Source organism: Melanerpes formicivorus, unplaced genomic scaffold, assembly GCF_026170545.1.
Source record: "Melanerpes formicivorus ecotype bairdi unplaced genomic scaffold, bMelFor1.0.p_v2 SCAF_4, whole genome shotgun sequence".
Lineage (NCBI taxonomy): Eukaryota > Metazoa > Chordata > Aves > Piciformes > Picidae > Melanerpes > Melanerpes formicivorus.
Window position 1 is genome coordinate 23,060,486 of NW_027142356.1, and position 23,566 is coordinate 23,084,051.

The following is a 23,566-nucleotide window of genomic DNA, read 5'->3' on the forward strand; positions in this document are numbered from 1 at the left end:
AGAGAGCCAACTGTTTTGCCTGTGCTTTCTAGGCTTTGTGAGCCTACCAGGGGTAAGGCTTTGCTTGACCTTTTTACAGAGAAGGGCTGGTGGGAGATGTGGTGGTTGGAGGCTGTCTGGGGTCCAGTGACCATGAAATAATTGAGTTTTCAATATGCAGTCAAGCTAAGAGGGGCAGCAACAAAACCTCCACTCTGGACTTCCTGAGGGCGGACTTCAGGTTACTCAAGGAACTAACTCAGAAGGTACCTTGGGAAACAGCCCTTAAAAACAAAGGGGTCCAGGAGAGCCGGACCTACATCAAGAAAGAAATCTTGAAGGTGCAGGAACAGACTGTGCCAATGTGCCGGAAGATGAGCCGCCAGGGCAGGTGGCTAGCCTGGATGGACAATGATCTTCTGGGTGAATTAAGGGGGAAAAAAGAGGGGTGTATCATCTTTGGAAGGAAGGAGAAGTAACCCATGAAACGTTTGAGGATATTCCTAGGTCATGTAGGAAAAAAAATTAGAGAGGCAAAAGCCCATTTAGAGCTTAGAGTGGCCTCTGCTGTGAAGGACAAGAAGAAATGCTTTTATAAATATATTAATGGCAAAAGGAGGGGCAAGGACAACCTCCGCTCCTTAGTGGACATGGAGGGGAATATTGTAACTAAAGATGAGGGAAAGGCAGAGGTTCTCAACACCTTCTTTGTCTCAATTTTTAATAGCAAGATAGGTTGTCTTCCAGACAACTGGCCTCCTGAGCTGGCAGATGGAGTCAGAGAGCAGCATAGTTCCCCTGTAATCCAGGAGGAAGTAGTTAAGAGACCTGCTCAGCCACTTGGATCCCCAGAAGTCCATGGGACCGGATGGGATCCATCCTAGGGTGCTGAGAGAGCTGGCAGATGAGCTGGCCAAGGTGCTGTCCATCATTTTCCAGCAGTCCTGGCTCACTGGAGAGGTCCCAGATGACTGGAAGCTGGCCAACGTGATGCCCATCCACAAGAAGGGCCGGAAGGAGGAGCCAGCGAATTCCAGACCTATCAGCCTGACCTCAGTGCCAGGCAAGATTATGGAACAGATCATCTTGTGTGCAATCACACAGTACTTACAGGATGGCCAAGGGATCAGGCCAAGACAGCATGGATTTAGGAAGGGCAGGTCCCAGGTTGTTTAGCCTGGAGAAGAGGAGACTCAGGGAGGACCTTATTGCTGTCTCCAACTACCTGAAGGGAGGTTGTAGCCAGGTGGGGGTTGGTCTTGTCTCAGGGGCAACCAGCACCAGAACAAGAGGTCACAGTCTCAAGATGTGCCAGAGGAGGTTTAGGCTGGATGTTAGGAAGAAATTCTTCCCAGAAGGAGAGATTTGCCATTGGAATGGGCTGCCTGGGAAGGTGGTGTAGTCACTATCAGGGGAAGTGTTTAAGAAGAGATTGGATGGGGCACTCAGTGCCATGGTTTAGTTGATTAGATGGTGTTGGGTGATAGGTTAGACTCAATGATCTCAAAGGTTTTTTCCAACCTGATTAATTCTGTATTCTAAAAGTACTTTGCTGGATTATGTCATACTACTTCCAGCAGCGTGGAAAAGAGTGTAGTCTCTTGTGATTTGACAGGACCCACCTGTGAATAGGTAGTGGTATCAGTCTGCACATACGCAGCAGGCCTGACACTTTCTGCAATCATCAGGCTTTCATGACATATAAATGGAAGGTGACATCCTTAGTTCTCATCCCTCCCCATTTGCTTCAGCGTGACAAGGGGACCAGGGGTCAGATGGGAACTGTGGGCTAAGTAACTTGTGGCAACCCTACATAAATGGCTTGAAGACCACTATTCAAGACTCGTGTTTCAGCCTCACCAGGTCAGTAGCATTCATTTCCAAGGGTGTAGCAGGAATTGCCTAGTTACTATGCTGTGCTTCTTGTGGAAAAATTACCATGCTGTCAGTGGGGAGTGTGGCTATTTTGTGAAGTTGTTGTCTTTGTCCTCATCTCCATCAGTAGTAATAGAAATAAGTGTCTCTGGAACTTGCAGTCAAATGGCAAACCATTTGCTACCTTGGTGATATTTGTTACAGTACTACATTGGGTTGTTGTTTGCTTTTTCATTGCCTTTGTTTGAAAAGCGGTAGCACCCATAATTAAGTCACCTTCAAAAAAGAAGTGCCAAGCATAAGTTAATAGTGTTCCCTTCTTAAATCAGCAGATAGCCTGAAACAAGAGCTCAGAAAGAGAATCATTCAGTACTTGCACAGAGGGTTATATTAACTATTTCAGTACTGGGTTGTAGCTTGGCAGTCAGCTAAGTGCTTAGGACAGATTGCTTCCCAGCCCTCTAACTGAGGAAAATCATGAGCTGTTGAAAACAGGTATATGTTTATATCTATTACAATACATTTAATACTTAGGAGATGGTATTTTAGCATATTGAATATGAGGAGGTAATATACAGTGGTGTGAAGCCTTTACTGGAAGGATTACTGGCTTCTTATATTCACTTGATTTATCATCTCCACCTGTTTTCCTGTGTTGTGCAGAAAACTGTCTTGTACAGATTCTTTTAGGGAATAGGTGAGAAGAGAAGGGGAGGTAGAGACTCCTTATTAAAGCTGTAAGTGCATGTGGGAGACTGGAGGACAGGAACAACTGTGCAGATGTTCCCTGCATTTAGCTGTAATAGCTCTGTGTGTAATTTGATGTGAGTGGTTGCTGCTGCCTGTGTTCTTGATTCTAATGCAGCCTCCTATCAAATGCCAGGAACCACATGTCTATCAACAGCACTACTTAAGCTAAGTGATTTTTAGCTCCCAAGCCAAATCTGTTGTCCTTAAGACCACTAGAAAAGGCATCCAGAAATCTGCCACTAGATCATTTGCTGTTTCAGGAGACATCCTCACAAGCCTCACACTGATTACCCTCATTAGACTACACTTAGGGTATGGGCTAAACCTTTTCTCTCACATAGCTGGAAGATGATATAAAGGACTTAAACATTGTTTTAGCAGGTGTTGGAGATTGTTTGAGGTATGTGTGTGGTTTTTTTTTTTTTAAATTATTTCCCCCCTCTTTTATTTAATTATTCAGGCCAGATGAAGGCAAGTACAACGACTCCTAGGGAGTGAAGTATAGGGAAGTTAGGTAATGAGACAAGGCTCTAGTGGCTGGGGGACTCACTCAGTCCATCGAAGAAATTCTGGTGATTTATCTTTTCTCCTTCTTTGTGCCTTTTTTTTTTTTTCTTTTTTTCCCCTGCTTGTTTCCTTGCTTGTCTGCAATAAGGGCAACTGAACATATAGAGCAAAAAGGGACAAACAAGTGTATATTCTGACTGCCTTGCTAATGAACATTATCAAGGATAGCATTATGCATTTCATACATTAGTTAAAAGCAGGGAAATAACAGATAAAAACCCATAGCAAGCAGTTTTAACTTCAGGCAAAACATATCATAGGAAGTAAAGATGTACTGAATTTTTTGCTGATAAGGCATTAGGAAAGTAGAAGACAGTAAGTATAGTGGTAACACTAGTGTAAAATAGTCAGGGCTGGCTGTGTTTTGACACTGAGATGCTTTTGGTGCGGGGAGAAAAGTTTGTTCATCTCTAGTAAGTTTGTCACTATGAGTTGGACTTCAATTCTACTGTCCATAGGTAGGCCAAAAAAATAAATCCCACAGTGATATTGCTTTGGTGTACTTGACAGTATTAATTTATATTGCAGATACTTAATCTGTGAAACTGTGGCTGCCAGTCACTGGCTCTATCTGCATCCACCCTGAGATCAATAGTACATTAAGGAAACTGACTGAGGGGAAAAATTCATAAATAATGAATAGCAGGCTTCACTGCTGGTACATCATTTCTAGCAAGAATAATACAAATCCTAGTGAAGTACCCTTGTACTTCTAACCCTATTAGATGTGAAACCATTATCCCAAATATTGATGATTTCCTTTATCCTGTTTCTTGTTAAGAAATATGTCTGTGTAATCCTTAAGTACTTGCTGCCAAAGGAAAAAGCTACTGCATCTATTTATCAGAAATACAGGTACACTAAGAATATTTATATTAGAACTGGTCTGCAGTGTACTGAGACACCAGGATTTGAAGTAGGGGGGTGTTGGGTTTGCTTTTAACATTTCCTTAGCTTTAGGAACAATAGATGCTTGTGAAGAGAGATTTTTGTGGTATGAAGGATGTGTGAAATGTTGAGCATTAGATCATGATCCTTGCACTTTAAATCTGTGTATTAATTTTTTTCATTAGCTCTCTCTGCTTCCACATCCTGCATGTTGCTGGCAAGCATGCATCAGCAGTAAGACTTTCTCCCCTAATGTGTCTGACATATCTCTGAAATGTGGCTGGACAGAGCTGTAGCTGCCTCTTTTTTTAAGTTGTTTCCTTTCAAGCCATTTCAGTAATTTCACCTGATATTACTTTAAATTTTCTATATAAAGTGCTCTTTCGATGAACAGTTGTGTAGAATCAGCACAGAAAGAGCAAAGTCCTTGGCAGTACCAGCTCAGTTGCATCTGCAGATGAGGATTTAAAATTCTGTGCAGCAGACAGTACCTCCAGCAGGCGAGTAAAAGGTTACTGCATGATTTTGCTTGTTTGCATCTGTAGCCTTTATCTTCAGAAGGCTTTTTTTATTATTATTATTGTTCAATATGTTGTGCATGCTTGCATATAGATACTACTGGAATTTGATTTAACACGAATATCAAAAGGGCAGAGCAAGGTGAAGGGAGAGGCTGGGAGAGGCTCAGCTCAGTTTTAAGCCAAGGAAGGGGAGGGGGAAAGAGAAATAGTAAAGGGGAGGGGAGACAGAGCAGGAGATAAATTAAGCTTTAAATACGGTGTGAAAATGAGAAGTTATTTTGTGACTCCAGTAATGTCATCTGCTTTCACATCACTCATATTTTTCTTAACCTTTTGCTAAAGAGGATGCATTTGAAAAAGCACTGATAGCTTTATAAATATAAAGGACAATTATTTCAAGTCAGATTATCCCATAATCAGGTTAAGCAGTTGTGTTAATGTGAGACCTTCTGCTTTCAGAAATAGTATTGTATACCATCTTAAACCAATTAAAATGAGCTTTTTACAATATTACTTGCATTTTTGTATTCTTATGGAAATGAAAAAGAAATGTATGATTACTGCATTAGCATCTCTGGAAAATGAGGAAACATTTCTGGCACTGTTAATTTACATGTGCTAGGTATTCAATATTATATTTTGAGCAGAGCATAATTATTTTTTAACAGCTAGAAGACCTGTTTATGACTGCTTGCTTGAATTAGTTTGCCTTTTTTGTTTTTCTGACAGCCAAAAAGGGCTCTTTCAAGATTTTGTTAAAGCTGCTTATATGATCTGCCTCTAACTTGCTTTTGTAGTTGGTTGCGGTGTCTCTGGACCATCTACTATAAATTCTCTCACATGCCCTTTTTCCTGGGTTTAGTTTCTGTTGGCTTTTCCTAGTGATGTTCTCAATCATGTAGCTTTGTAGCAGCCATTCTTAGTTCAGGATTTGGTACACCTGGGTAGCATTTTTCTCATGCATTCTGACTTTTCAAGCACATTTCTTAGTGTGTGTGTGTTACGTTGTTGGTTTTTTTTTTTTTCTCTCCCAGACACTGCAAATAGCCTGTCTCAGAGTGTAGCTGTCAGACAGGTCTTGTCGTTCTTCTGTGTAATTGGAAAGTCCTTTTCAAGCAGGGGCGTTACAAAAGGTTGACAGCTCTGGACGTATGCAATAACCTGCTGCAGCTGGGGAGCGGAGGCCGTGGCCAGCACGCAGGATGCTGTGGGCGAGCATGGGGCTGCACGGGGTGGGGCTGTCGGCTGCTGGCGTAGCTGCCCTGGCCGGGGCCCAGGCTGGGTAGGCTGTGCTTCTCAGTACAACAGACCTGAAGTGACAAGAGCCACAGAAGGAGTAGTCAGCAAGCAGTTTGGAGAGATGACGGTCACTGAATTTACTCCTCTGTTAGACAGCTGTCTGTCTTTCAAAAGCATCTTACTTTGCAAAGAGGAGTAGAGGGAAAACGACGCTGCTTAAAAATGCAAAGTATTACCTGCTGGTGAGACTGGCTGACGTTGTTTTGGGGTTTTTTTGAGAAACAGTTTTTTGGGGTTTTTTTGTTTGTTTTTCTTTCTCTTTCTGTTTAGCAGTCTTAATTTCAGCCAGGGAGCTGCAGAATGAGGCAGCTGGCCAGTTTTGAGTGTTTATGGGACAGTACTGGTCCTAATTTCTTTAAGAATAAACTTGTCTGATGAGCAAGTCAATGTGTGGCTGTGCCTGCAGCATTATTTCTTCTTTAATGAAGAGGCTGGGCTGTTCGACCTGCTGCTCCAATCTTCTGTCTTGCAGTCATACATCAGAGCAGTTGCAGAGACTATCCATTGAATGTCTCAATCAGCCGAAGAAGGTAACTATATTTTAAATTTTAACTATACCATTAAAAGGATGTTGTATAATTTGGATTTACATGATAAAAAGACAAATTTCAGATGTTCTTAGCAGTTTTCTTGACCTTGCAGTAGCTATCCAGTATCATTTTGCCATTATCAGGTTGTGTAGCAATAGAAATGTGCTGCAGTAATTGATTTTGTAATAGGATCAGGTGATTTACTGGCTGCACTGACAACCACTTGCTTGCTTGTTCTGAAATGTGGAGCACTCTAATGGGTGTTTTGATTGCAGCCTTGAGTTGCTCTGAAATTGCTAGATGCTCAAAGATGTAATGTCTCATTTGTGAGACTAAAAACTTCTCTAACTGTATTTTCCAGTAACATTGGAAATTAATTGACTTTTTAAAATACTGACTCTTCGGATTCCGGATTCTTTGTAAAATGCTTTCTGTGTAGAATTGGAAATTGTCTTGGCCAACTTTGTGCATGTTAATGTATCCCCTTTCCCAACAGCCACTTAAAACATATCAGTGCATGTGCTTTATTCGTTTCTTGAGAATCTGATACATGCTAAATGTAGTCCAAGTCTGTGCTTACAGGAGAATATACAACAATTCTTTGTGGACTGCTGTTAGATATTGTAATTTTTCTAACATACTGCACTTTAGAAGCAGAAATCTGGTTCTAAGTATGAAAAACCCAAACGGAACTACCTGCCTCGGTGCCCTCAAACAAGGTTCCATTTCACAATGTAGATTTTATTGTGGAAAAAGTACTTTAGGTGCTCTGATCCGCTGAATGAAATTGGGGAGCTTAATTGAGGCTTTTTGGACCAACCTGTTGTAGGCTGAGAACATGAAACTTTTTGCTAAACTCATAGAGCTTTTTAAGTACACCAGTCATCTCCAGGTTAAATGGAGAGTGTAATGAGCACAGAACACGTTACAGTGATTATTAATAGTTTCTACCCAATGCTTTGCACTTTTTGAAACTTTTAATCTTGTGTGAGAGTAAGCATGTCTTTTTGAATGCTTATTTACTCATATGTGCGAGATCAGATAAGAAGGAAAACTTACAGAATGCTTTGAGTTGGAAGGGACCTTACAGGTCCTCTAGTTCTAACTCCCCTGCCATGGTAAGGTTAGAGTTGTTAGAAATGGATTTTAATTGTTGTTGTTCTTATTTTGGAATGAAAACTGAAAGTAAAAAATTGCATCAGGAAGTAGAGAGTCTCACGTGGACCCTGAAGTATGAAAGTCAAAAGGTAGCTTCAGTATGCTGACGTTTGAAGGATGACACTTCAGGACCTCAGTATGCTGATTATTAAATAGCTAATATCCAAGATCAAACACTTAACAATTTCTCAAGTGGTGATATATACAGTCATTTAAGGGGCCTGTAATAGATCAGGGTGGCTGGATTTGAAGTTGTTGAACCTAATCATGATTAAACTATAAAGTTAAGATCTCGCAGTCAGTTCTCACTTGATAAGAATCACTGAACAAGAAACTTTTCATGTAAATAAAGAGATTTAGATTTTTTTCTATATATACCTCAGAGAAGGTAAAGGAAAATTTTTAATTTATTATACTTTTTTTAATGAAAATGTATTATTTCCATATTTGTTCATGTGGTGTGTTTGACACTCAGATTAATCTCAGCTGTTTGGTTTGGGGTTTTTTTGGTTTGGAGAATTTTTTTTTGGGGTGGTGTTGGTTGCTTTTTTTTGTGTTGTGAAATTAGCATGAGTGCCTCATCAGGAATAGGTTTCTATCTCACCAATTTATATATGGGAAAAGGAATTTCAAGTTCCTGTTTCTCCAGCATACAATACGTGTTTTCAGTCTGAAAGAACTGGTCATTGTGTTGGAGTAGCAGAATGAACCCAAGCAGTTTTTCTGAATCTAAAGAGTGGTGTTCAAAGGTGATTAGTGATTATTGAGTTCAGTGGTTTGACTTCAAAAAAGGTGTGTAGGGAGGCAACTGTCTGTGTTTCAACTATTTACTCAAAATTGCCATAACAGGCAATAGCAAACAGATGTTAGCGTGAAAGACAGTAAATAACATCACTTCCAATTAAAGGACTTGATATGCCTGAAAAAATAACCTTAAATAGTTGTTTTTATGCATCTATCTCAAGGTTAGTTTATGCTATGTGGGAATTTTGCCACCACAATGTTGTGTTTTATAAAAGTATTTGTGAGAAGGTTCTAAGACTGTGATAAAGAGCTAAAGAATTATGTTCTGAAGATCAAGAGGAAAATGTAAATAGTATGAAGAAGTGCATTTTTCAGAGAAAATGGAAAATAGGCTCTTTTTGGTAATATAGTGGTGTTTTGTATGCAAAAGTGTGCTGCAACTGTGCAGTTCCATGAAACTGTAGTTAGGGCAGGGAAGAGGAAAAGGCCATTCTGTTAAGAGTGGTCAGTGTTACTGAAATGCTAGTACAGCTGTGCTACTGAAGCAGGAGTCAAAGAACTAGCTGAATAGTAGTGTCAAGATTGTTGAAATTGGATTTAGCTATCTGAAAGTTCAGCTGAAGACTTGTCAAAGTGCTTCCAGGGTGTGTTGGTGACTCTGGGGAAGATGCAGTCTGAGGTGCTCCTGCCCCAGTGTCCTGCCTGCAGTCTCTCTCTCTGGCCCCAGTGTTGGCCTGCAGCTGTTACTGCACAGCCAAGTCCAGGGCAGGTGGAGTAGCCAGTTTTTTTATGTACAGTGTGTCAGTGTAGGGCTTGGTGCCTCAGTGATGCTCTAATTAACAAAAGCCAGCACTTTGCCAGGTTTAAATTGAGTTTCTATCCTGTTATTTAGCCAGAAGATAGTTGTATGGTAGCTGGTGCAAAAGCCCTGAAAAGGATTTGTTTTCTAAAGAAATTGTCATGAGTATAAAACTTTGGGTGCATGAAACATTAAGCATTATAACAAAAACCTCTATTAAGGTCATGAAGAAACTAGTTTTATCTTAAGTATTATGTTCACTGTTGTAAATTAACCTTGGTAATTAGGCCTTAACACTTGCCAAAATTGGTTTAATTGTGTGTGTCATTTAGTGGGATGTTTTTATAGACTTAAAATGTTGCATATTTGAAGTGTCTCCCAAAGTGTCAGCTAAAGGGGATTTTCAACAAACTATGTTCTTTTATTTAAATAATAAAAAAAAAAAAAGGAAAGAAAATAAAGGAAAAAAAAAAGAGGCTTGTGAGACTACTGTATTTTATAAAAATCAATGCTGCTAATTTGCTTTTTACTTTCTTTAACAGAACTCTTAGAGGTGTTTCCCAGAGAAATACAGACAAGATGATGTTTCTTGAAAGGACTTTAATTGTAACCAGTCTAATAAAATTTTGCTGAACTGTGGTAGTATTAGGCTTTTTGGTGCATGTGCTGTTTTGCATAACCATACTGGCTTCTAGGGGATCTGGAAATGTTAGCGGATTGTACATGCTGGTTACTAGTAGGAGAAACCCTGTATTTCTGTTTGCTGATCTCATTGCAAAAATGAAGTGGAAAAAGTCACTTGGTGACCCTTATAAAACATTTTGGTCCTTTTTTGATATGTTCTAATATTTTCTGTATGTATTCTGGAAATGGAGCATTGATCTTCATTCCTTTCTGACTTAGCATTGCAGTGATATGGGTAGCACTTGATGAAGAGTTGAATGTGGAAGACATACATAGTAATGGTGTCATCAGTTTCCAGTGGAAGTAGCTGCTGACCAGCCTCCCCAGATGGACTTTGTGTGGCAGAACTAGTGGTGTCCTAACTTTCACTTGGGCAGCTCTGAGGAGCATTTGTTTTCATGAAGAGAGTGGTTGTGTAGGGAAGCAGTTCTGGGGTCAGGCTGATAGCTGGGATGCTCGCTGGCTGTGCCAGTTGTGGGGATGTTTGAATTGACATGAGAAGGAGTGAGGCTAGGAAAAGAGTGAACTTCAGCATGGCTATGGCAGGAAGTTGTTTCTAGTGATCTTAAGTCATATAATAGGGTTGGTATATCGGCTATAAGTAATGTCTATTTCTAATGCAGAACTGTGGAGTGAAACTGTCCCATAGTCTGCAGTGAGTGCTTTGCTATTTTTTAATGCCTTTGTGGCTAAAGACAAAAGATAATGATCTTCTAAACTGTTTTTCTCATTCTCTGTGACCTTCCAGATCAGTTGAGCGCCTCTGTACCTGGTTAATGAGGAATTGACCAGATGGATTAAATAGCTTGCCCCCAACCCCAGTTCTCATGATTGCAGTTGGAGCAAATCCTAGTTCACTGGTGATTGCAGATTGTTTTAAGGCTTTATCTAAACCCAACTAGAATTAAGTCACAATTAAATAATGTGACTATGAAAACAGATGCATGGCATATTTTGCACTTTAAAATTTGTTGATATGATAATTTTCTAAGAATGTAGATGACTGTATTCTTAGATATTTAGTCCTCATATCAAATTGGAAAAGTACCAGTAGTGGAGAAGAGGAAACAAAAAAATTTAACAAGTCCTGCACAAAAGTGGAGGAAGACCTGAGGAAAGCTAAAGATGGAATACTAAGGGGAGAAGCAGTAGGTTATAAGGAGGTAGAATCTAGAAACAGGCAGGGATTTGGAGGGTGGAAAACCTTAGCATAAACCACTGTTCTTATTGTCTATGTATGTATGAATCTTGAGCAGCTGCTGAATCGTGGTTTTGGAGATAGCATGCAGAGTGTGTGTTCTTACACACCAGTTATAGTTGAGATTTGTGTTTTCTTGTTTGTTTCCTGCTGCCTTCCAAACTGTGTCATTAGAAACTTACCATGACATCTGAATGTCAGGCTTCATTCTCTCAAATGGTTATTGTGGTCAAAAGTTTGCATTTTAGATGTGAGGCGTAATGCGTCTAAAAGGAACCTCTTAACTTCCACATGGCTAAATTTATCTCTGCTAAGAATGAAAAATTAAAAAATCAAGAGCTTTTGGCAGAATTGAGAGAGGAATTTAGATATATCCAATAAAAAAAGCAGTTATGCTTTTAAATTTTACTAAAGTTTAAGACTTTTAGTAAAATTAAGATTAATTCTTCTTGTAAATGGATTTTAACTTTAAAATGTTAATGTCATACAGATGCTTTAAAGTTCCTAACATCTGTTTCCTGTGAAGATAACTACTTGCCATAATTTGCATATGGCACGACAAAACCCAGTAACATGCCCTGTAACAATGGCATGAAGTATTTCAGCTGAGCAAGCAGATAAATTTCTTTTGGAACTACTTCAATTTTCCTATGTTATGTCCAGTTTCTGGATTAAGGGATTATCACAGAATAACCCAAGTTGGAAGGGGCTCTAAAAGTCATCTAGTCCAACCCCTCTGCAATGAGCTGGATGTGGTACTCCAGGTGTGGTTTTACCAGATCAGAGTGGAGTGGCAGAATCACCTCACTCAATCTGCTGGCTGCACTTCTTTTGATGCAGCCCAGCATGTGATTGGCTTTCTGGGCTGCAAATTCACACTGTTTACTTGTGTCCATCTTCTTGTCCACCAGCACCCACAAGTCCTTTTCCTCAGAGCTGCTTTCTATCACCTCCTCCCCCAGACTGTAGTGATAGTGAGGGTTGTTCTGACCCGAATGTAGGACCCTGCATTTGGTCTTGCTGAACCTCATGAAGTTCACCTAGGCCCACCTCTCCAGCCTGTTCAGGTCCTTCTGGATGACATTCCATTCCTCTGGCTTATCGACAGCACCGCTTAGCTTGGTATCATCTGCAAACTTGCTGATGGTGCAGTTGATGCCCTATCTGTATAATTGAGAGAAGTATTAAAACAGTACAGGTCCCAGTACAGATGCCTGAGGGGCACCACTTAGCACTGCTCTCCATCTGATTTCAAGCTGTTGAGCACCGCTCTCTAGATGCAACCATGCAGCCAATTCCTTTTCCATTGAATAGTCCATCCACTAAAACTTTATTTCTCTGTCTTGATGAGTAGGATGTTGTGGGAGACTGTGTCAAAGGCCTTGCAGAAGTCCAGATATATCACATCTGTAGGTCATCCCTTGTCCACTGATGTAGTTGCTCTGTTGTAGAAAGCCACTAGATTGGCCGGCAGGATTTGCCCTTAGTGAAGCCATGCTGGCTGTGTTTAATCACCTTCCTGTCCTCCATGTGCCTTATCAGACTTTCTAGGAGAATCTGTTCCATCATCTTCCCAGGCACAGAGGTGAGATTGACAGGTTGGTAGTTACCATGGTCCTCCTTTCTGCCCTTTTTAAAATGGGTATAATGTATCCCTTCTTCAGTCATCAGGGACTCCACCTCACTGCCAGGACTAATTGGCATTAATTAGAAGTTAACAGAAGAGAGAGGACTGAATTCCAGAGTTTAGTGGCCTATGATTTTTCTGAATTAATGTTGGTTCATGGGTTGGTTTTTAATTTGTTTCAGACCTGTTCTCAGCATAGGTGGGCTGTTCTGTCTGCCAGCAGCTTAACAGTGAAAGTCTTGCAGCAAGTCTTACTGGGGAGAGACTGGAGGGTCATGATGTTACACATTCAGGAAAGATGCCTTGCTGTAATCAGAAGGGTGGGAAGGGTAAAATGGATTGTGAATGCCCCAGGGAATTAAATTAAGGTTAAATAGCAACAGACTTTTTCTTCTGAGTAATTGGGAGGCAGAGAACCGTCCTTGGATGTTTTTCAAATGAGGAGATGGTGACGAGGGTGCAGGATTAAAAGGGAAGAAGCCTTCGGTGTGTGGGAAGCAGCAGACTACACTGAGGAACTGAGCGGGGGAGAAAGGGCAAATAGTTTTTTTTGTTTTAGTTCCAGATGAACTATGATGATTATCTAGTCAGACCATCTGCATAGGATAGCACAGGATTGGACCTATGCTGTAACCCAAAGTTTGAGGTTCAGCTGTGGCAGTATTCAGAGCTAAATTGTAACTGCTCATTCTGTTGATTCACTGTTCTGTACCACAAAGCTGTAATCCAGCATTCATTGTGTCATCATCTATTACCTCTTTAAGATTCCTTTCTCTATTACTATTTCAATTTTCCTTGATCTTTGTCAAGCTATTGTTGTTTCTCCTTTTTACTTTTTTATTAAAACAGCAGCACAATTTCTTGCTGTTGGCAGGAGGGGAAGAATGATGACAACAACCCACTAAACAGTAACATTTTGTGGTCAAATGCTATTACTGCCATCAATATTGTCATTATCAGAACAGAAGCAATGTAAGAGTTGGCAAAAACATTGCATCTTGCTTAAAGTTGAATTTACGGGGGGGGGAGACAGCCCTAATCAATTTCAGAAATAAATGACATTTCCCAAAAATCCTAATTGGAACAGTTTACCAGAATGGTAGAAGTTTTCTTCATCCCAACAGACTGATATCACATGTCTTGATTTGACTACAATCACTGTCTTAAAAACAGCATTGCAAGTGTTACAACACAGACAATTCTGTTAATAATATAGAAGATTATCAGATTCTGGGGTTCAAATAAAATACTGTTAATTTGAATCAAACCAACTTTTTGTATACATTCTTAATATCTCTCCCCCCCACTTCTCCACTACCAAAGGGTTGGGTTTTATTCATTGAATTGCCTAAGACAGCAATGAACCATGGAGAGTGAAATGTCAGTGCAGCAATAGGTATCTTCAGATTCTTGAGTAGTAATATCACTGGAGCAAAAATGAATGTATGATTGTCTTGACTGGTTTGAAAGGCCTTCCAAGAAACTTTGTACCCACTGCCGTTCCTTTGAATGAGTTTTCATTTTGCTAAGTACCAGACTTTACTGTTTGGGACTTTGTGCCATAGCTGAGAGTTTTTTGACTTTAAGTCATAGTAGATGGTTTTCAGAGGCACCTCAAGAATAAAGCTGGTGCAATATGAACCATTCTGGTGATTCTTGCAACACTTGCGGTTGATAAAAAATATCTCTTATCCTCATAAGCTAGATGCTGTATCAACTTGCTGTTGAAGTAATTGCAAATACTCGTTTTTCTTCTAATACTTTTTAAAAGCTTCTGTTCTGAAGCTTTCAGTCATTTCTCCAGCACTCTTTTTATTCCAGTTTTATTAGCTTGCTGTTTCCTTAACTATCTTTACAGTTATTCTGTAGTGCAAGAAAAAAGGAGAAATAAACATCTCTCGATACTGGTATGTTATGCTTCATGTAAATCTAACAACTTGTTCTCCACTGGTTTCAAAAGATAAATTTTTATATTAATAGAGACAATTTTTCTTAATTCTACACAAAACTTCATTTTTTCTTTATCTTCCCTTTTGAGTTGTCACTGATGATATTGGATTGATCCACTAAAATAGGTTTTGCAGTGAATCTTTTTGCTTGATCTAGTCTGTCTTTTTAATTACAGCTATAACACTGCAGAACTCTGTAGTTAAGGTTGTGTCAGCACTACATTTTAAATCCTTCATTTTTTATCAGCAACTTAATATTGACAATAAAAAAAATGCTTTGAGGTAAGTCATAGCAAGATCTTAGCCTTCAGGGTGAGTCAGTAAGAGTTCACTATATTAAAAACTATTCAGATGAATCGGACTTAATGAAAGGTCATAACCTTCTCTTTTACACATGCTGCAGCTACTGCTTAAAATGCTTATTTAAGAGTTTGTTTCTTACTTGAGATGCTGTCATTCAGCATCTAGAAAGCATCAGAATTCCTTGCTCCATTTCTCTGGGCATCTGTAAGAGACCTACAGCAGTTGCTGAACCTTTCTCCTCTTCTTGTTGCTCCTTCTTGCTCTTCTTTGCTGAGGGGTATTTTCTCCTTATTTTAGAATCATGAAGCTACTACTGTGAAGGAGTGGTTTAGGTATTGCACACTGAGGCTGCTGGAAATGGCTCTGCATTAGATATCTATGCTGGCTCATAATCAGGACAGAGCTGCTCCCTAATGATGGAAGCCTAAATGATTAGGCCTGGTGTTTTCTAGAATGCTGTTAATAATAGTGCTTACCTTCTGGTGAAAGCACTCAGGGTCAGGTTCAGTTTTTTATTCATCCTGCAAGGGTGTAAGTATACATCCCTTGCTGTTCTAGAAGACTGCTGGGAATTGTTTTGGATGGAGACATATTCCAGATCTGTTGTGGTGTGTAAGAGGAATGAGGAGGAAGGGAAGCAGATTTTCCAGACTTTGTCCTCAGTTTTGGGAAAGAGATGCCCGAGTGTCAGAGTCTGCTCTCTGTGTTGTTTCCAGGTCTCCCTCAAAAATTCAAAAACTACACAGGAACAGCAGGACTAAAATACAGCTTTCCCTCCTAGCTGATACCCTGACAATTTGTTATTGATGTGTTGTCTTGTGGGAATGCTGTACAGACGAGAGAGAAATGCTGTTTTAAATCTCTTTTGCACTGATAATGTGTATTTCTTAATTTCTCATCTAGGCCTGACATAAAAACCTTATTTAAAAAAAAAAAAAAAATTATTTTTTGCTGTGGTTGGTTGGTTGTATTTTTTTAAGGTTGTTTTTTCTTCCTTCAGGGCCAGGTGTTTGCCTGCTGATCGGGCCTTCCTGATAGGGGAAAATGCTTGGAGAAGGAAGTATATTCAGCACAGGCAACTGGCAATGGATATAAGTGTAAAGAAGAGTGAGGAGGTGTAGTGCTCAAAAAATTTGAAGAGTCGGAGTTGTAGCATAGCTGTGCTTTGAACTCAAACACTGCTATAGATACAAATCTGAATTTCACAGTAACCTGGTATCACAGTTAAGTTCAGTGTAGCTGCCCTTACTGGAGTCTGTGTAGGCCTGTCTGCAGAAGGGAGATAAAATCACTTTCACCTTATGTTTGTTATTAAGATAAAGCCACTAACTGGAATGTATGTACATGCCCCATAGCATTGTGCACCCTAGCAAATATGTATAATAAAATATACACTGGAAACTATAAATGAATGAGGGTGGAAAAATACGTCACTAAATACACCTTATTTTCAGTCTGTGATCAAGTCAAACAGGCCCTGAGGGCAAAAATACATCTGTGAGACTCTGTAATCCACATGCAGTGAGAAATTAGACTGACAAGGCAGTGATGTCCCTGATCACTTATTTACCTTTAACCTTTTCAAAGCCCTTTTTACAGGGATGTGTATGTAATAAACCTCACTTTATAGGTGGGGAGTCAGACACTGAAAGTGAGGAGACTGAAGGTCCCTTTTCAGGCCCCTGGCAAATCTGAGCATGGAAACCAAGTCTTCTCAGACTTGCAATTACAGCATACTGGCAGGATGGCCAAGGGATCAGGCCCAGCCAGCATGGATTTACAAAGGGCGGATCCTGCCTGACCAACCTGATCTGCTTCTATGACCAGGTGACCTGCCAGGTGGATTCAGGGAACGCTGTGGATGTAGTCTACGTGGACTTCAGCAAAGCCTTTGACACCATCTTCCATAGCAAACTCCTGGCCAAGCTGTCAGCCCGTGGCTTGGACAGCAGCCCTCTGAGCTGGGTTAGGAACTGGCTGGAGGGCTGAGCCCAGAGAGTGGTGGTGAATGGTGCCACGTCCAGCTGGCAGCCAGTCACTAGTGGTGTCTCCCAGGGATCGGTGTTGAGCCACATCCTGTTCAATATCTTTGTTGATGATCTGGACTATCAGGAATAGTGTGGCCAGCAGGAGCAGGGAAGTCATTCTATCCCTGTACTCAGCACTGGTTAGGCCACACCTTGAGTTCTGTGTCCAGTTCTGGGCCCCTCAGTTCAGGAAAGATGTTGAGTTGCTGGAACGTGTCCAGAGAAGCGCAACAAAGTTGGTGAGGGGTTTGGAGCATAAGCCCTATGAGGAGTGGCTGAGGGAGCTGGGGTTGCTTAACCTGGAGAAGAGGAGACTCAGGGAGGACCTTATTGATATCTACAACTACCTGAAGGGAGGTTGTAGCCAGGTGGGGGTTGGTCTCTTCTCCTGGGCAACCAGCACCAGAACAAGAGAACACAGTCTCAAGCTGTGTGAGGGGAAGCTTAGGCTGGATCTTAGAAAAAAGTTCTTCACAGAGAGAGTGGTTGGCCATTGCAATGGGCTGCCCAGGGAGGTGGTAGGGTCAATATCCCTGGTGGTGTTTAAGACAAGACTGGATGAGGCACTTAAGTGCTATGGTCCAGTTGATTAGATAGGGTTGGGTGACTGGTTGGACTTGATGATCTGGAGGTCTCTTCTAACCTAGTTGATGTTGTGATTCTCTATTCCACTGGTTTTGTAACTAGATCACATTTTCTCTTCATAGTATTTGCTTTGTTGGGAAAACAGAAAAGTTCATTTTGAAGTGACTGAAAGGTGGCAAAACATTTGTATGAATGTTCCAAGTACCTTAAAACTATGGTTCCCACTTCACCCAGCTGGTGAATAAAATGCAAGGAAGATAGTAACTCACCTAAATTCTCACATCTGGAGCAGGGATAAAAATCAAATTGGTTTCCTATCTTTTTCAGTACTTATTTAAAGTGTCTGCTTTGTAGCCTCTTCTTTACAGAAAGGTGGCCCTTATTACTTCAGTTGCTTTTGTGCCACTTCTTAACTGGATGCATAGCCTAGTTCCCAGCAGTTGGGGACTGTGTGCCATCTAGTGCAGCTGTGACTTTATTCCCGCCCCCCCTCCCCCAACCCATCCCAAATCTTTTTGGCTCTGCTTCCTTGGTCACTTAAATTGTTTGCTTTCCGCTTCCCACTGTCCTGCCTCCCGAATGCATAGCTGTCAATAATAGTCAGTTTGCACTGTCTGCCCAGAGGATGTAGATTACACCTTTCCTTCCTCTCAAGTGACTAGGCCAATACTTGCAGTTCAGGATGTAGAGTTGAAGAGACTTCCTGAACATGTCATAATGGACTGTATACTAAAGCATTATCCATCAGTCTTCCACCCACAGCCATAGCCATTTCTCAAAATGTATAGAGTGACAAGAAAGTATTTTTCTTGAGCAGGTTTTGGTTAGGTGGAATAAATTAAGGAAGAAAGGGAATATCTAGACAACATGGACTGAGGGGTAGTAGTAGAGGAGCTGGAAAAGCAGTTCTGTAATTAATTTCTCTAAAAGCTATAACAGCCTTTAATTCTGAGTGGTAATTTAATGATGAAAGATTAGTCACTAATTCTTTTTACTACTTAGATACATTGCATATTGTGGGCAATTCAGGATCTTAAAGTGTGCAAATCATGTTGCTAAGCCAGTGCAGGGCATCAGAATTTGTTGTGTGCCAGCTGAATTTGAAACAAAACATGAATTGGCGAGCTGCTTAACCTAATTCAGGTGTGTAATGTTGATGGATTCTGCCTGTTTCTCATGCCCATTTGAGGCTCAATTTTATTTGTTTATTGGTTTTAAATATCTCTGTGAATCTAACTGCAGTTGACTTGGTGTCAGTTTTTGATGTTTGGCTCAAGAAAGCTGTAACAACTGGTAGTTAACGACCACTTATGTTTCACAAGTATTGTTGGTTTAAACTGTTCTCTTGTTCCATTTTTGTAGCCAAGACTTTTTTTATCTTGCTTCTGTGTACATACACATTATTAGTCTCTCCCTTAAATTTGTTTATGATCAGATGGGAGCACTGATGCCTTTATGTAGGTTATTTTAAAAGTATTTTATGTATCTTGAATAACCTTTTGTACAGCTGGCACTTTTTACTTCACCGGAATGAGCAGTTGACATGTTTTTGTGGTACTTCATCTTTGTAGAGCTTCTAAACCCATAGACTTCTGGGGAAAAACCCAGTACTGCATGTAAGTATAGTTGTCAGTCTGAAGAGACAAAAAGCTCTGCAGTTTGATTCTTACAGAAATGTGGAGTAGTCCTTCCCAGAGTGAGAAGTTTGTAGCCATTTGGTGACCATACCTAGCACTTTGGAAAAAATTACAGAAAAGAAATCTTTCTTTATGAAAAGCATAATGGATTTTTGAGTCTCAAGTTAATACTTCCTCAAGGCTCTTTTTTGCAATATATAACATCAGTCCTTTTGGTATACAAAAATTCACAGATTGCATTGGGTTGGAAGGGACCCTGAAAGGTCATCTTGTCCAACCCTGCTGCAGTGAGCGGGGACAGCTCCAAGTAGATCAGGCTGCCTGTAGGGCCTGGCATTCTATAATGGTAGTTGCTTACATGTTTCATGTTGTTGAGTTCTGTGTGGTGGTTTTTTGTGCGGATTGTGTTTCCCCTCCTCCCCCCCAGTACTTCTATATTTTGCCTTGCAGACCTTTACTGTTAGAAATAAAAAATAAAATAGCACCCTTCTGTCTGTGGAAAAAGGTAGGCAAAGAAGTGTTTCTTGTTTGAAACTACAATTAATGGTTCTGAGCTGTTACAGTGGTCAGTGGCCAAAAAAAGTAGCAAAAATTACTTGGATTTTGAAATATTTCTGATCTTTTGGGATCCCGTAACATCTACAAAAAATCCCCAAGGAAAATGATGCTCCACTACTACCTTACAAACAAGAGCTGTGAATGCTGTTCTGAGTGAAGATACAGAAGGTGTATCGATATATTAGAGACATAAGCTCATTTTATGGCAGTCACTATGCTTTCTCTAACATACCAAGCCAAATCTTGGACCTCAGTTGTTGCATTGCATGTGGGTAAAGGGAGGAGATAGCAATTAAGACTAAGAGGAATCTATAGCTTAGAGCAGGCATTGTGTTCCATTTAGCAGGGTGAGTGCTTTTATGGAAAGACCCTCGTCAGCCAATACACAGCAGGGTAGTCTGGCATTTGCTAACAGGTATTACTTAGCCTCAGCTTTGTTATGAGTGGCTAAGTTTCCTCTTTTCTTGAACAGAGAAAGGTGATATTTTTTAGACCCGACAAATACAGGGAAAATGAAACAAAGTGGACTGTAACACTGGGGAAGAGGAGAGCTAAGGGAGTGCAGAGCCTCTGCAAAGAGTAATCAGGACATTATCAGGGATTTTGCCTGCTTTTAAATTGGTGTAAACTTTGTGTTATAGATCCATCCAAATTTTGGATAAAACATGCTGAATTTTTCAGAACGAAGTCTTAAATACCAAGCACTTCAGCTATCATTTGATGTACTGAGTGTGCCAGTAGCAGCAAGTGGGCATAGTATTTGATTTCTCTACCTGTCAGTAGATGAGGCTGTTCCAGTTTGTGTTAGTACACACAGTGGGCGTTTGTGGAATGGTAGATTGCAGAAGTGCTAAAAGGCAGATGCATCAGCTTCTTGTAACTTAGGAACTCTTAATGTCCTTTCTTGTCTGCTGATGTAAGAAGGACACTTATAAAATCTCCTACATGTGCTAGATCTTCACATGCAGAATAAAGTGGATGCTCTTCCAACATGTGTAGTTGATCTTTGAATTTTAGAACTAAAATTCTGGTTTGGAACTATAGAAAATACAGCATACAAGTACCTTGCTCTGGGAATATCTGAGAAATGTCCAGGTGATGGCAGTTCATTGGCTGCATAACTTTTATAAATGCATTTTAGCCATTGCATCTGAAGAAGCTTCGTAGTAGAATATGTAGCTTTACAGGTGTTTGTGATTGGTTCCATGAGCAGGAAAATGTAGGTAGTTGAATAGTTAAATCTTGTGGCATGGCTTGCAGAGCAATTGCTGTAGTAAATATCCTGATGACATGTATTATATAAGGCATAATTAGGTGACAGATGGTGTCAAACTTCACTTCCAGTTGCAGTTGGCATGTTTTTAGAGGAGGTAACATTAAGGACACATTGGTATTTTTACACGTTATTTGGCCACTTTTAATCACAACAGATTTTACTCACACTGTTTGAATGCAGTTATGCTTTTAGTTTTGAAAAACCAAGTTCTCAGAGGGGCAGTTGGTGCTGAGGAAGGCAGGTACTACTGCTACATTTAGGCTTCTTGACAGGCCATCTATCACAGTAGCAAGATTGATATTTCTAGAACTGTAACTCCACTATTCTCTACAGTAAAATTTACTACAACTGCAAATACAGTCAAGTACTGCTAATATATGAATATATGGCTTCTCTTTAGTTGTTTTATATTAATGATGATACTGATGACTGGCAAACAGCTTCTAGTGTCAGGCAAAATCTAACACAAACAGAACATATGATTTCATTTTCTTGCAGATTGTTGTACAGTTTTCACGTTTTCTCAGGCAGAATTTGAAAGGACATTAGCTTGGTGTTTCCTATCTTTTAATTCTGTAAAGTAAATTGCTGTCCCAGGGTAAAATTTTTATCTCTAGTAGTCACAATGTGAGGGCCTGTTGTTTGTATTGGTTTAGCTTATGTACTTGGCCAGTAGCTGTCATTAGATTCTGTTGTAGATCTGTCAAACCAGCTCTCAGTAACTTCGCTCTTGCTGAGAGTCCCATGCAAAGGTGAGTAGACTTCCACTGCTTTACTTGGGTCATGGTTTAACAACCTTTATTTCAGGATTTTATACAAGCATATGTTGCATATATCAAATAAAAGGACTTCAGTGAGATGATGACTGCAGCTACTTTAGACATTAATTGGTATAGTTGGTGGATGTTACTGCCTGACTGGTTTAACATCTTAATTGTTAGTTGCCATTATGGAAGTCTTTTCCTACCTACCAGTGTCCATAACGTGCTGCAGGGACAGTGCTGCTTGGACTCCATATCCATTGTTAGAGAAGCTTTAAGTATTATTAAATTAAGGAATTGAGTTCTTGGCCTTCGTGACAGTGCTCCTCTTCTGGGTGTGCAAAGCCAATTTATCTTGTAGCATAAAATAAACAGTCAAGTACTAATGTTATGAAATGTCCATTTCTGCTTGTTTCAGCTGTTACTAAATATAAAAATTGATATGCTGGAACACTTACTCTTGAGGCGTTGTCTTTTTCCAAGCCTTGCATAATACAGTAGATCAATAATGCACTTTCTTGGCTACAGGCACTGAACAGATCTGATTCTCTTTAGTAACAAACGATCTGTAATTTGTCTGAGACCTTACATTGTATAGTTTTGTTTTAGTATTCATTTTTCTTTCATTGCTATCTCTTTATGTGTACTTCATTTCTATTTTACGTCTGCATCAACCTAGAATATTCACTGTCGTAACACAGCTCCTAACTTTACCTTCCAGTTTCTTTTCAAAACACCTTTTTCTGTGATCTCAAGTCCTGCTCTTCTGTATTAATACTTCTAATTTCCATATACAGCAGTGGAGGGACTTGAACAGCATAGTGATCCTATTGCAAGCAGCTAATTGCGTATCTTGATTTTTACTTATCTGAGATTTGAGAATTCTGCTGAGAAAATACTGTTGTTTAGACAGTATAAATGATGGACTTTGCTGTACAATACCCACTTACTCATTCTGATAAGGTGCTGACAGTGGGAGATCCTAGTTGGACTTCATCAGACCTGTACTTGGAGAAAGAATTTGCTCTGTGTTTGAGTTTTGTGTTTATGTACTGGGTATGAAGCTTACTGGTAATTTATGAATATGATAGGTGCATATTAAGAAACTGTGGTTGTTCTACTGCAGATCCTAAGGACTTGAGCAGACTTTTCAGAAATGCCCTGAGGCTTCAAAGCAGTACTGAGCATTTCAGCCATGGCATGTTGTATAGTGGAAATGGTAAATGTAATATGTGAGCAAGTGGGGATAGACTGATTTCCCAGAGCCTTTTGTAGGCTATGTTAACACTTCAGAAAGATGTGGCATTCTTTCTTCCCCCTCAGATTCCCCCTTCCCCCCCCCCAAAAAAAAAAAGATAGAGTGGAGCTTTTACAGGTCATTTTGTTACCATATTTCACTATCCCTACTGCCTTTCATTACTGCTGAAGCAGTCACTAAATGTGTGGTCACTGCATAAATGAATAAACGAATGTGCAAAACCAACTGCAGATACCTTTCAGAACAAATAGCCTTCTATTCAAATAATTTGGATTTCTCATCACATCTTGTAAAATTACAGTAGCAAGTCCTTCCTAGAACACAAATGAATGCATGATCTGCAAGTGTGAGGGTTTTGTGTTAATGCATGGTTGATTCCAGATCACTTTTGAAATAGTGTATGGCACTGCTGATACCAGAAGAGATTTAGTTGCTGTAGATTGACCTGTGTTGTATTTCTTTTACTTTATTACAGCACCTGTGGATATCAGTCTGTTGCTGTTTCTACATTCCGATGTGATATTTTCCTATTGCTGCTCATTGGTGAGGATTTGGTCAAAGCAGCATGAGCAATAGAACTGTATTTTGTAGCC

At 40.0% G+C, this 23,566-nt stretch overlaps 1 protein-coding gene across 2 annotated transcripts in view; it reads left to right on the plus strand.

The window, feature by feature from the left end:
• FBXW7 (F-box and WD repeat domain containing 7) overlaps positions 1 to 23,566 on the plus strand; it is a 181,735-nt gene that overhangs the window by 34,899 nt on the left and 123,270 nt on the right. Inside the window, exon 1 of one of the 2 annotated variants that reach the window (XM_068137286.1) lies at positions 6,392 to 6,409. The exons of the other annotated variant lie outside the window; for it this stretch is intronic. The gene's annotated coding sequence lies outside the window, so the exon portion shown is untranslated. Of the gene's footprint in view, positions 1 to 6,391; positions 6,410 to 23,566 lie in introns of those variants that run through there. 2 annotated transcript variants of the gene reach the window in all.